Here is a 12,818-nt window from a genome sequence, read left to right on the forward strand (position 1 = left end):
GCCTCGATAGATCTCAGTAGAGACTTATAATAAAAGACTAGTAAGCAACAGTCAGCGGATAAGACAGGAGTCACTCGGCCAGCAAAAGATTGACAGATTTATTTTAAGTGACACATTAATTAATACTAATATCCATAGACAAGAGAGGTAACGACCTCGGGTATAATAAAAAATTGGATTATACAAGTGGCATCGTTGATAAATCTGGAATTAAAGCACCAGGTGATCTTTAGTGATCCATCTTGAGCTCCTTAGAAGACCACAGAGGAACACCTACAGGGTTATCCGTTCACAAATGTGCACCAACGTACGAATAGTCAGCTGAACTTTAGGGTTATTGAAAGTAAGGTCTGGGAATTTCAGTACTGAAACAGGGGGAAAACATTATCGTTAATTGTTATAATGAAATGTGTAAGGTACATTGTTTAAAATATTATTCCAATGTATATGTTATACTAACCTTTTCAACAGAACAGAAGATTGATCCCATACAGTATTCACTGAACGTGATTTTCCGGTATAATAAATAATTTCGTTTCCATGTGTGTCTGTTACTGACTTATGGATAAAAAGATCAATCATCACTGTAGTTGTTTGTTCCGTAAAGAGTATTAAAATTGGTACTCTTATTCCAAGTCATCTGGCAATTCTCTCTCTGGGGTTGAATCAACCTGCGGGAACAGAAAATTGAAAAGTAAATTCTACACATTCCTTATAACTCATCTGATAATTACGTTGACTAGACACTACAGATATCCAAGAAGGAACTAGTAGCAAAACTAGAGTATCACATACTTAGAAAGTGCAGTACTGGTTCTATTATGTTTGTGTATTAATTAATTTATTTATTATGATATGTTTAACCTTTTCCTGACCACTTTGTTTGATACAGTCTATACTAGAGACCATCTAGTGATAAATAATAATGTATTCCATATAGTATCCAGTGTATAAAAAGACCAGTTTACATTAATGTCCAGGGTCGGTACTAGGTTCTTCTGCCGCTCCCCAGATTCCCGCACTTGCTCAAACGTTCTGTAGAGTGGGAGATTGTGGACTGACATTTGGAAACCCCCCTCTAAAAATCCTGCGTTTGCCACTGGGGGGGGGGGGGGGGGGCAGTGGCGGATCTAGACTTTAGCGGATTAAAAATTAATATTGACTCCTCCCCTCTCTGATCTTACTCCTCCCACTTAGTTATGCCCCTCCCACTTAAAACATTGTGAGGTCCGCAGCCTGGAGCAGCTCCTGGTACTTCCCCATCCTGTGACGGATGAGGCTGCAGTGGGGAAAGGGTGTTCCTTATAGCCGGAATATCCTTTTGGAAGAGGTGATGATGAGGAGCTAGAATAAGGAGGGGGGCAGACACGGATCAGTCACCCAGCAACAATGGGGGAGATGGAGGGAGAGTGTGTCAGATGTTTTTTGGGGGGAGGGGGGTGCCCACTGCAGCTACCTATTGTTCCCAGCATGGTAAAAGGTGACCAGTGGCTGCTGAACCTGAAAGAGTCTCATCACATTTTCTTAATATAGAACCCACAATTTTGGAATGCATTTAACTATCAAAAACTAAAGACCTAAAATCCGTACATCAATACTCCAATAGGTAGCTATTAATATAAATTGTAACACCTATAGATGACATATATATCACCTGTAGTGTGACCAATTGTATATAGATTCTATAGTGTATAAGCACACACTCAGAAATGAGGGGCATCTGTAAATGCCACCTGGCAGTGCTGACATGAGTTGCTAGCTTATGGTTACTGCACATAAATGTGGCACAAGTCATCAATAGCTCATGTTAATATTTCCCATAGTTGGCACATTCACTAGTGCAGTCTATACATCCATGTGCAGAAAGAAAACATTGTGCTCGGGCTGGTGCTGCCCTATACAGATGTGTAGTAATACTACAGTGTATACAGGTGATCACACTGAGATCCACACAGCAAGAAGACATTCAACTGGCATCCCAGTAATAGCTGGGAGGGAAGTTCTAGTGTACTAACCGAGAACTTAAGCCTGCCCAGAAGGGGCATGAGTGTCTGACCCTTGCAGAGGTGGTTAGAGCCAGGGCGGCGAAGCTGACAGCCACGATCAGACATCCGAGCACCATCTGGGAGACTCCGTGAGACAGCATGATCCGTCCGGGAGCGGGTGCGGTACTCCCGGAAGCGGGACAGTCAGGCTGCGGGATATAGCGGCAGGGTTGATTCTATTTCGGAGTGGGAGAAGGGACCTTCTGACGTATCTAGGGGAAGAGACACGTCACCAGGGGGAGGAGCTACGGGCAAACAGGGTACCCGAAAAGTACCCTCGCGGGCTCGCTTCGCTCGCCGCGCTTCGCTCGCCACGCTTCGGGCTCGGTGGCTCGCTTCGCTCGCCACCTGATTACTAAAGGTAATAGTTGGTGGCGTGGATAGTAGAGGAACTATCCCGCTGGCCTTGCTCCTCCCCCTTGTGTTGTGACTCCTCCCCCAGACGGAAAAGGTCCCTTAGCCCACTTGATTCTAGCATCTACCATAGCGGCAGGGCTCAGGTAGCGGGTGCCGGAGAAGGCACTTAGTGGCATCATGGGCACCTGCGGTAGCTGGCTAGCAGCAGCCAGGCTTCCCACAGTGCTGGCTACGGCTGCCGCAGCTGATCGTAGGGCCGGCCGCTAGCCGGATGTGCTGCCTGGCTGCGGCTGCGCAGATGATCGCCGCGGCGGGACCCGGCCATCCATCCCGGCGCCGGTGTGTGTAGGGGGGGCGTTCGCCCTCATCGCCCCCCGCTAAATCCGCCACTGGGGGGGGGATATCTGGCACTGGGGACATGTCTGGCACTGGGGGCATGGGACATGTGTATCTGGCATTGGGGGCATATCTGGCACTGTGGGGACAAGTGTATCTGGCATTAGGGGCATATCTGGCATTGTGTGGGGCATATATGTATCTGGCACTGTGGGGGCATTTATGTATCTGGCACTGTGGGGGCATATCTGCACTGTGGGGGCATTTATGTATCTGGCACTGTGGGGGCATTTATGTATCAGGCACTGGGGGCATTTATGTATCTGGCACTGTGGGGGCATTTATGTATCTGGCACTGTGGAGGCATATCTGCACTGTGGGGGCATTTATGTGTCTGGCACTGTGGGGGCATTTATGTATCTGGCACTGTGGGGGCATTTATGTATCTGGCACTGTGGCGGCATATCTGCACTGTGGGGGCATTTATGTATCTGGCACTGTGGGGGCATTTATGAATCTGGCACTGTGGGGGCATTTATGTATCTGGCACTGTGGAGGCATATCTGCACTGTGGGGGCATTTATGTGTCTGGCACTGTGGTGGCATTTATGTATCTGGCACTGTGGGGGCATTTATGTATCTGGCACTGTGGGGGCATATCTGCACTGTGGGGGCATTTATGTATCTGGCACTGTGGGGGCATATCTGTACTTTGGGGGCATTTATGTATCTGGCACTGTGGGGGCATATCTGCACTGTGTTGGCATTTATGTATCTGGCACTGTGGGGGCATTTATGTACCTGGCACTGGGGGCATTTATGTATCTGGCACTGTGGGGGCATTTATGTATCTGGCACTGTGGAGGCATATCTGCACTGTGGGGGCATTTTTGTATCTGACACTGTGGGGGCATATCTGCACTGTGGGGGCATTAATGTATCTGGCACTGTGGGGGCATATCTGCACTGTGGGGGCATTTATGTATCTGGCACTGTGGGGGCATTTATGTACCTGGCACTGGGGGCATTTATGTATCTGGCACTGTGGGGGCATTTATGTATCTGGCACTGTGAAGGCATATTTGCACTGTGGGGGCATTTATGTATCTGGTACTGTGGGGGCATTTATGTACCTGGCACTGGGGGCATTTATGTATCTGGCACTGTGGGGGTATTTATGTATCTAACACTGTGGAGGCATATCTGCACTGTGGGGGCATTTATGTATCTGGCACTGTGGGGGCATATCTGCACTGCTGGGGGGGCATTTATGTATCTGGCACTGTGTGGGCATATCTACACTGTGGGGGCATTTATGTATCTGGAACTGTGGGGACATATTTGGCACTGTGTAGCCATTTATGTAGCTGGCACTGCTGGGGGGCATGTCACGTGTAGCTGGCACTGCAGGGGGGCATGTCACGTGTAGCTGGCACTGCTGGGGGGCATGTCACGTGTAGCTGGCACTGCTGGGGGGCATGTCACGTGTAGCTGGCACTGCTGGGGGGGGCATGTCACGTGTAGCTGGCACTGCTGCGGGGCATGTCATGTGTAGCTGGCACTGCTGCGGGGCATGTCATGTGTAGCTAGCACTGCTGGGGAGAATATCATGTAGTGTTCCCGCTAGGCGTCTGTGGCTAGGCAATGTGTCTCAGTGCTCTACCAGGCGCAATGTGTCTCAGTGCTCTACCTGGCGCAAAGTGTCTAACAAGCTGTGCCTGGCGCAAAGTGTCTAACGTGCTGTGCCTGGCGCAAAGTGTCTAACGTGCTGTGCCTGGGGCAAAGTGTATAGGAGGTTCTACCTGGTGCAGTGTGTATTAGCTGCACTACTATGTGGTGTAATGCGAATTGCCACTATTATGTGGCCACGCACCTTCCCCACGAAGCAACGCCCCTAAAAATTTTTCGGCGCGCACTGTCCATGCTTTATCATATAGGTATGGTAACAACAAGCATTATAGTATGTACATCATTTTGCCCTCCTAACTTAAAAATGTGCCCTCCCTGTGATCAGCCCTCACCCACTCCTCTCCCATCTACATCTCCCTGTGATCTTATCTCCCTTTACATTCCCACACGTCCTCTTCGCTCTGCTAATGCACGACGACTTTCCTGCCTACGGATCGCCTCCTCCCACTCCTACCTCCAAGATTTTTCGCGTGCTGCACCACTTCTCTGGAATTCCCTACCTCTCCCCCTCAGACTCTCCACCTCTCTACAAAACTTCAAACGGGCTCTCAAGACCCACTTCTTCTCCAAACCCAGCCAAATCTCATCCTAACCCTCTGTTCTACACTCTCCATGTACCCCATCTGTGTCACCCCTGTCTGTCTACCCCTCCCCTTTAGAATGTAAGCTCTCACGAGCAGGGCCCTCTTTCCTCATGTGCTTATCCTTTCTTACTTTAATAATTTTCAACTGCATCAACTCCAGCAGTCTTCTGCCACCTGATACTTATTCCAGTGTCATCTGCTGATGTAACTATGTTTATTTACCCTGTACTTGTCCTATACTGTCATCAACTGTAAGTTGCTGTTTTCCTGTTTGATTATTTATGTACTCTGTAATTGGGCGCTGCGGAACCCTTGTGGCGCCATATAAATAAAGGATAATAATAATAATAATAATAATAATAATAAAAATAATCAGCACCCTGCCCTAAAAAGTGAACACTATCATGTGTAGCTAGCACTGCTGGGGGGCATAATGTGTATAGCTGGCACTGCTGCGGGGCATGTCATGTGTAGCTGGCACTGCTGTGGGGCATGTCATGTGTAGCTGGCACTGCTGGGGGGGCACATCATGTCTATCTGGCACTGCACATTATGTGTATCTGGCACTATACTAGAGACATTATGTGTATCTGACACTATACTGGAGACATGGGCCCTCATTGTGAGTTGATCGCTCGCTAGCTGCTTTTAGCAGCAATGCAAACGCTAAGCCCTCTGGGAGTGTATCTTAGCTTAGCAGAAGTGCGACTGAAAGGTTCGCAGAACTGCTCCAAAATACTTTCATGCAGACCTACTTCTACCTTGCGATCACTTAAGACTATTTAGTTCCTGTTTTGACGTCACATAAACGCCTTACGTTCGGCCAGCCACTCCCCCGTTTCCCCAGGCACGCCTGCGTTTTTATCTGACAAGCCTGCGTTTTTTAGCACACTCCCGGAAAATGGTCAGTTTCCTCCCAGAAGCGCCCCTTTCCTGTCAATCACTCACCGATCAGCAGTGCGACTGAAAAGAGTCGCTAGACCTTGTGTAAAACTACATTGTTTGTTGTGAAAGTACACCGCGCATGTGCCTAGCGTACCATACGCATGTGCAGAAATGTCGCTTTTTAGCCTGATCGCTGCGCTGCGAACAACGGCAGCTAGCGATCAACTCGGAATGACCCCCATTGTGTGTAAGGTACACTACTGTGGCTGTTATATGTAAGGCTGCTAATTGTGTGCGTAGAGGGGGTGTTAAAATATATTTATTTATAGTTTGATGATATGAAGTTACAAGGCCACGCCCACTTTTCCAGGAGTGCGCGTACCTTCTGCGCGCGCATGGGGTGGGGGGGCGCTTTTACATTTTCTCGCTCAGGGTGCTAGTAGGCCTGGAGCCGGCCCGGCACAGGAGTGATAGTGCCGGTGCCTCTGGCTCAAAGAGGCAGGGGGTACTATTCAACGCTGTTCCTAGTTCCGAAACCAAATGGATACTCAAGGACCATTCTCAACCTCAAGTTTTTGAACAAATTTGTGAAGGTATCCGAATTCCGTATGGAAACTCTTTGCTGTATTGTTCTGGCCTTGGAGCCCAAGGACTATATGGTATCCCTGGACATACAGGATGCTTACCTACATATACCTATTGCCATGTCGCATCAGCAATATCTGTGGTTTGCTATTGGCAACCTACATTATCAATTCCAGGCCTTGCTTTTTGGACTTACCACGGTTCCGCGAAACTTCACCAAGATCATGGCGGTCATGACTGCCCTTCTCCGCCATCAGGGTATCAGGATCCTGCCGTATCTGCACGACTTGTTGATCCTGGTGAACTCCCTAGAGGTTCTCCTCCGTCATCTGGAACTGATGATCCAATTCCTGCAAGCCCACGGGTGGCTCATCAACTGGAAGAAATCCTAGCTGGTTCCTGCTCAGAGCATGGTACACCTGGGGGCATTACTGGACACACACAACCAACGGCTGTTCTTGTCTCCAGAGAAGGTCCTGAAACTTCAGAACAGGATACGATACTTCCTCTCTCGCCCTCGTATGTCAATACACTCGGCGATGCAAGTACTAGGCCTCATGGTGTCGGCTTTCGACATGGTAGAGTATACTCAATTTCATTCTCGCCCTCTGCAGCGGTTAAACCTTTCCAAGTGGCACTGCCTGCCTCACCGGATCAGGTCTCACATGATTTCCTTGACTCCGGAAGTTCGTCTGTCTCTGAGCTGGTGGCTCCAGGACCAACAATTGAGCAGGGGTCATACCTTCTGGATCTCCAACTTGGTCCTCTTAATGACGGATGCCAGTCTGCGGGGTTGGAGCACGGTGTTGGAGCAACACTCTCTTCAGGGTCGGTGGACCAGGGAGGATTCTCTCCTTTCGATAAACATTCTGTAGTTGCGGGCAGTGTTCAATGCAGAGCCGGCCCTAACCAAAATGATGCCCTAGGCAAGATTTTGGCTGGTGCCCCCTAGCACCACCGCTGGTTCCGCCTCTGACCTTGTACACCCTATATTTTAAATAGGAACAGTATGCACATTTGGCGCACAGCCCAAAAAGGGGTGTGTTTTTGCTGGCAAGGGGCATGGCCACGCAATAACCCCAATTCCAATTACGCCACACAGTACTGCAACTTTATTCACATATGATCATGCAATAGTGTCCATAATTCATATTACATCCCACAGTAGTATCACTTTACCTTATAAATGTTACTCCTCACAGTAGAGCCCCTTATTCACATTACATCACACTGAATTGCTCCTTATTCACATTACACCACACCCTATTGCTCTTTATTCACATTAGATGACACAGTAGTTCCCTTTCTATACGCAACGCCACATAGTAGAGCACCTTATACGCATAATGCCACACATTAGTAATGCATTTACACACATTCCACACAGTAATGCCCCTTACACATATGAGACACCTTATTAATGCCCTTTTACACATAATGTCCCTTACACATATGCCGCACATTATTAATGCCCTTATACACATAATGACACACATAGTGTTCCCTACACATTTGCTTCACATTATTAGTGCCCCTATACACATAATGACACACATACAGTAGTACCCTGTTACACATATGCCGCACATTATTAATGCCCTTATACACATAATGACACACATAGTGCCCCTTACACATATGTTGCACATTATTAATGCATTTTTACATGACACACATAATGCTCCTTACACATATTCCGAACACTACTGCACAACCAACCCACTCACATGCACACAGCACTCACACTGCCACTAACACTGTGACCTCTGCCTCTGCTTGGATACAGATGTGTCCTGATAAATATTGCCTCAATGCGAACGTCGGGCACACCTTTTTTATGAAAATGCATCTTATTTGCATTGCTATGTGGCTAGGATGCACAAGCAGCTTCTGCTGATTAGAATGATATGCAGCATGCCTATATACTGTGTGAGACTGTGGCTGTATCTGCATATGAAATGCTACACACAGAATATAGGCATGCTGCATATCATTTTAATCAGCAGAAGCTGCTGATGCCCATAGGCATATCAAATGCCCTAGGCAATTGCCTAGTTTGCCTATGCCTATGGCCGGCTCTGGTTCAATGCTCTGAAACTGGCCCTGCCTCTGGTACAGAACAGGCCTGTTCCAGTACAGTCGGACAATGCCACCATGGTGGCGTAGATAAATCATCAAGGCGGCATTCGAAGCCGCATGGCAACGATGGAAGTGTCAAAGATTCTTCTATGGGCAGAACGCCGTCTGTCAGCCATATCGGCAGTGTTCATTCCGGGGGTCCTCAACTTGGAAGCAGACTTCCTCAGTCGTCGGGACGTACGCACCGGAGAGTGCAGCCTTCATCCAGAAGTCTTTCAACTCCTAATGGAGAAGTGTGGACTACCAAATGTAGACCTCATGGCGTCTCGACACAATCACAAGGTTCCCGTCATCGGAGCAAGGACAAGGGATACTCAAGCAGCGTTCCTGGACGCCCTGGCTATTCCATGGAGTGTTCAGCTGCCATATGTGTTCCCTCCAGTGTCACTCCTGCCCAGGGTAATATGGAAGTCCAAGCAAGAAGGAGGATTACTACTTCTAATCGCTCCAGCGTGGCCCAGACGGCATTGGTTCTCAGACCTACAGGGTCTCTCGATAGAGCGTCCTCTTCTACTTCCGCAACCCCAGACCTCCTCAGGGCCCTTGTGTCTACCAGGATCTTGCCCAACTGGCTTTGACGGCGTGGCTCTTGAAGCATCAGTTGTGAGGGCCAAGGGATTTTCTGAGGCGGCCATTCAAACTATGTTGAAAGCCCATAAACCAGCTTCGGCTCTGATTTATTATAGGGTCTGGAAATCTTACTTCACCTGGTGTGTGGCAAAGAATTATGATGCATACAAGTCAGTACTGCCAAACTTTTGGCTTTTCTGCAACAGGGCCTGGACTTAGGCCTTCGTCTGACCTTCCTCAAGGTTCATATTTCAGCCTCGTCGATTTGGTTTCAAGGAAAAATTGTAACTCTGCCTGACGTTCATACTTTCACTCAGGGTGTTTTATGGATTCAACCTCCCTATGTCGCTCCTGTGTCTCCTTGGGATTTGTCGGTTGTTCTGGATGCCCTCCAAGAGTCTCAGTTTGAACCTCTTGAGTCCATGGACCGTAAATGGCTTACACTTAAGGTCTTATTTTTGCTGGCCATTGCCTCTGCTAGAAGGGTTTCTTACTTGGGTGCCTTATCCTGTCAGTCACCCTTTCTGATTTTTCACAGTGACCGTGCGGTTCTTAGAACTCGCCCTGGTTTTCTGCCTAAGGTGGTGTCGTCTTTCCACCTTAACCAAGAGATTTTGGTTCCAGTCTTTATCTCTCCTGATTTGTCCTCCAAAGAATGGTCTTTGGGTGTGGTACGGGCTCTCCGTATATATGTGAAGAGAATGGCTTCTCTTAGGAGATCTGATTCTCTCTTTTTCCTTTTTGGTTTTCACAAACATGGCTGGCCTGCGAATAAGCAGACCTTGGCCAGATGGATTAGAATGGTGATTGCACATGTTTATGTACAGGCTGGTCTTCCAGCTCCTGCTACTACTCGGTCTGTTGGACCTTCTTGGGCTGCCTGCTGTGGCGCGGCCCTAGTACAATTGTGCAAGGCGGCTACCTGGTCCTCAGTGAACACATTCATCAGGTTTTATGCCTTTGATACTTCCGCCTCCCAGGATGCTTCCTTTGGACGCCGATCTTGTGCCCGCTACAGTGCAGAGATTTAACAATGGTACAGTAAGTCTTACCATAAATCTCATTTTTGTGCCAAGTGCGGTGCAACACGTGTGACATCATGATGCTATGCTGCTGGACAGTGAGCATATGAGCCAAGCCGTCTCTTAAGATGGAACAGCAGATTCAGCAGTGAATTTAGATGAGGTAAGTGTTGGCTGAGGAGACATGGGTCTAGTGGTGGAGACACCGGGGGATTCTGGAAGACATGAGAAGGCTGAGGTGCAAGGGGAAGAGGAGGCTGAGAGACACAGGGGAATGGGGAAGCTGAGAAACATGGGAGGCTGAGAGACACCTGGGAATGGGTAGGCTGAGGGGCGAGGAGGAGCCTGAGAGATACGGGGGGGGGGGAAGATGAGGGTGGAGTGAGACGCGGGTTAAAATAAGCAAATGGCCGACCAGCCTGTACCTACATCAGAGGATAGAGGGCCCCAAAAATTTGTGTGTACTGGGCCCCAAAATTTCTGTTGCCGGCCCTGTGCTAACTGCACATGCGCATGGTACGCAGAGCGCAGGCGCTAAGTTATTTAACACAAAACTTAGTAGATTTGCTGGTGTTCGGGCGATGCTTTTCAGTCGCACTGCTGATCGGTAAATGATTGACAGGAAAGGGGCGTTTCTGGGTGGTAACTGAGCGTTTTCCGGGAGTGTGCTAAAAAACGCAGGCGTGTCAGGGAAAAAAGCGGGAGTGTCTGGAGAAACGGGGGAGTGGCTGGCCGAACGCAGGGCGTGTTTGTGACCTCAAACCAGGAACTAAACGGACTGAGCTGATCGCAATCTAGGAGTAGGTCTGGAGCTACTCAGAAACTGCAAGAAAATATTTAGTAGCAGTTCTGCTAATCTTTCGTTTGCTATTCTGCTAAGCTAAGATACCCTCCCAGAGGGCGGTGGCCTAGCGTGTGCAATGCTGCTAAAAGCAGCTAGCGAGCGAACAACTCGGAATGAGGGCCATTGTTTTATAGGGCTAGCACACAGACCATAGTTCAGAACACAGACCAAAAATAATAAAAGTAATAATAAAAAAATAAAAATAAAAAATATATGAAAAAAATGAAAAAATATGAAAAAAATAGTAATATCCTCCAGTCCTCCAGAAGAGAGATGCATATTACTAAGGCCCTCATTCCGAGTTGTTCGCTCGTTCTTTTTCATCGCATCGCAGTGAAAATCCGCTTAGTACGCATGCGCAAAGTTCGCACTGCGACTGCGCCAAGTAACTTTACTATGAAGAAAGTATTTTTACTCACGGCTTTTTCTTCGCTCCGGCGATCGTAATGTGATTGACAGGAAATGGGTGTTACTGGGCGGAAACACGGCGTTTCAGGGGCGTGTGGCTGAAAACGCTACCGTTTCCGGAAAAAACGCAGGAGTGGCCGGAGAAACGGTGGGAGTGCCTGGGCGAACGCTGGGTGTGTTTGTGACGTCAACCAGGAACGACAAGCACTGAACTGATCGCACAGGCAGAGTAAGTCTGGAGCTACTCTGAAACTGCTAAGTAGTTAGTAATCGCAATATTGCGAATACATCGGTCGCAATTTTAAGAAGCTAAGATTCACTCCCAGTAGGCGGCGGCTTAGCGTGTGTAACTCTGCTAAATTCGCCTTGCGACCGATCAACTCGGAATGAGGGCCTAAGTCCAAAAAAATACCATAATGTATGCCTTCATTCAGGCCTCGGGGGTGCACTGTGTCCAATCGGTGAATCCACATCGCCTTATGACAAAGTAATAACTTCGTCCTATCACCGCCCCTCCTAAGAGGAGCGACACGGTCACTAATCATACATACAATAATCATACATTTTAATGACGCCAGAGTATGTTGTGCCTCGTGAAAGTGTCTGGCTACCGGTTTGTCAGAGTGTCCCTCAGTCAGCGCTGTTCTAATGGACAGATGATGATTCGCCATCCTCTCATGAAATGAGCGAATAGTTTTGCCCACATACATTAAAGAGCATGGACATGTAAGCGTATATATCACAAAATCAGAGGTACAGCTCACTCTGTGGCGAATTTTGATTTTTCGTCCGGTATGTGGATGATAGAAATACTCGCCCGAGGTCATACTTCTACAAGTAGTGCAATTCACACAGCGATAGCACCCTATGTGCTGATACACATGCTGTTTACTCATTATAGTGCACCCTATTATGTGTGACTCTACAGTGAACCATGTTAAGTAAAATACTGTGGTTTTACTATAATGGTTAATTATAAATATAGTTCACTATAAAATAAAATATATGATATACTAGTTAAGTATCTAATCTTATAATAATGGCATCTCTGTACTATTGGAATGTACATTGAGGTGGTCTACAGCTGACAGAACAGCGCGGTTACCACGGGGGCGCTAAAAGCGATGTTTACAGTGATTTAACACGCACTTCAGGTCAGGTGATTGGAACATGCGTTCCAAATACCGGAAGTGCGGCGCAGTGGAACGCACGCTGTTCTCTCACTGTTTTTACACATGGAGCACTGAGGAATCTACACACCCGTTTTGGATATGTGTATATATGTGTTGATTTGCATCGTATGTGATATGTTTATACATGTTTTTAGTGTTTTTTTTATTCTTTTGATATATCA

At 47.8% G+C, this 12,818-nt stretch overlaps 1 long non-coding RNA gene across 1 annotated transcript in view; it reads right to left on the reverse strand.

The window, feature by feature from the left end:
* Positions 1 to 12,818, reverse strand: part of LOC135050566 (uncharacterized) — a 53,133-nt gene that overhangs the window by 7,094 nt on the left and 33,221 nt on the right. The window contains exon 2 of the long non-coding RNA XR_010241668.1: positions 461 to 671. This is a non-coding gene — a long non-coding RNA (uncharacterized LOC135050566). The remainder of the gene's footprint in view (positions 1 to 460; positions 672 to 12,818) is intronic.

The sequence above is a fragment of the Pseudophryne corroboree genome, chromosome 2 (assembly GCF_028390025.1).
Source record: "Pseudophryne corroboree isolate aPseCor3 chromosome 2, aPseCor3.hap2, whole genome shotgun sequence".
Classification (NCBI taxonomy): Eukaryota; Metazoa; Chordata; class Amphibia; order Anura; family Myobatrachidae; genus Pseudophryne; species Pseudophryne corroboree.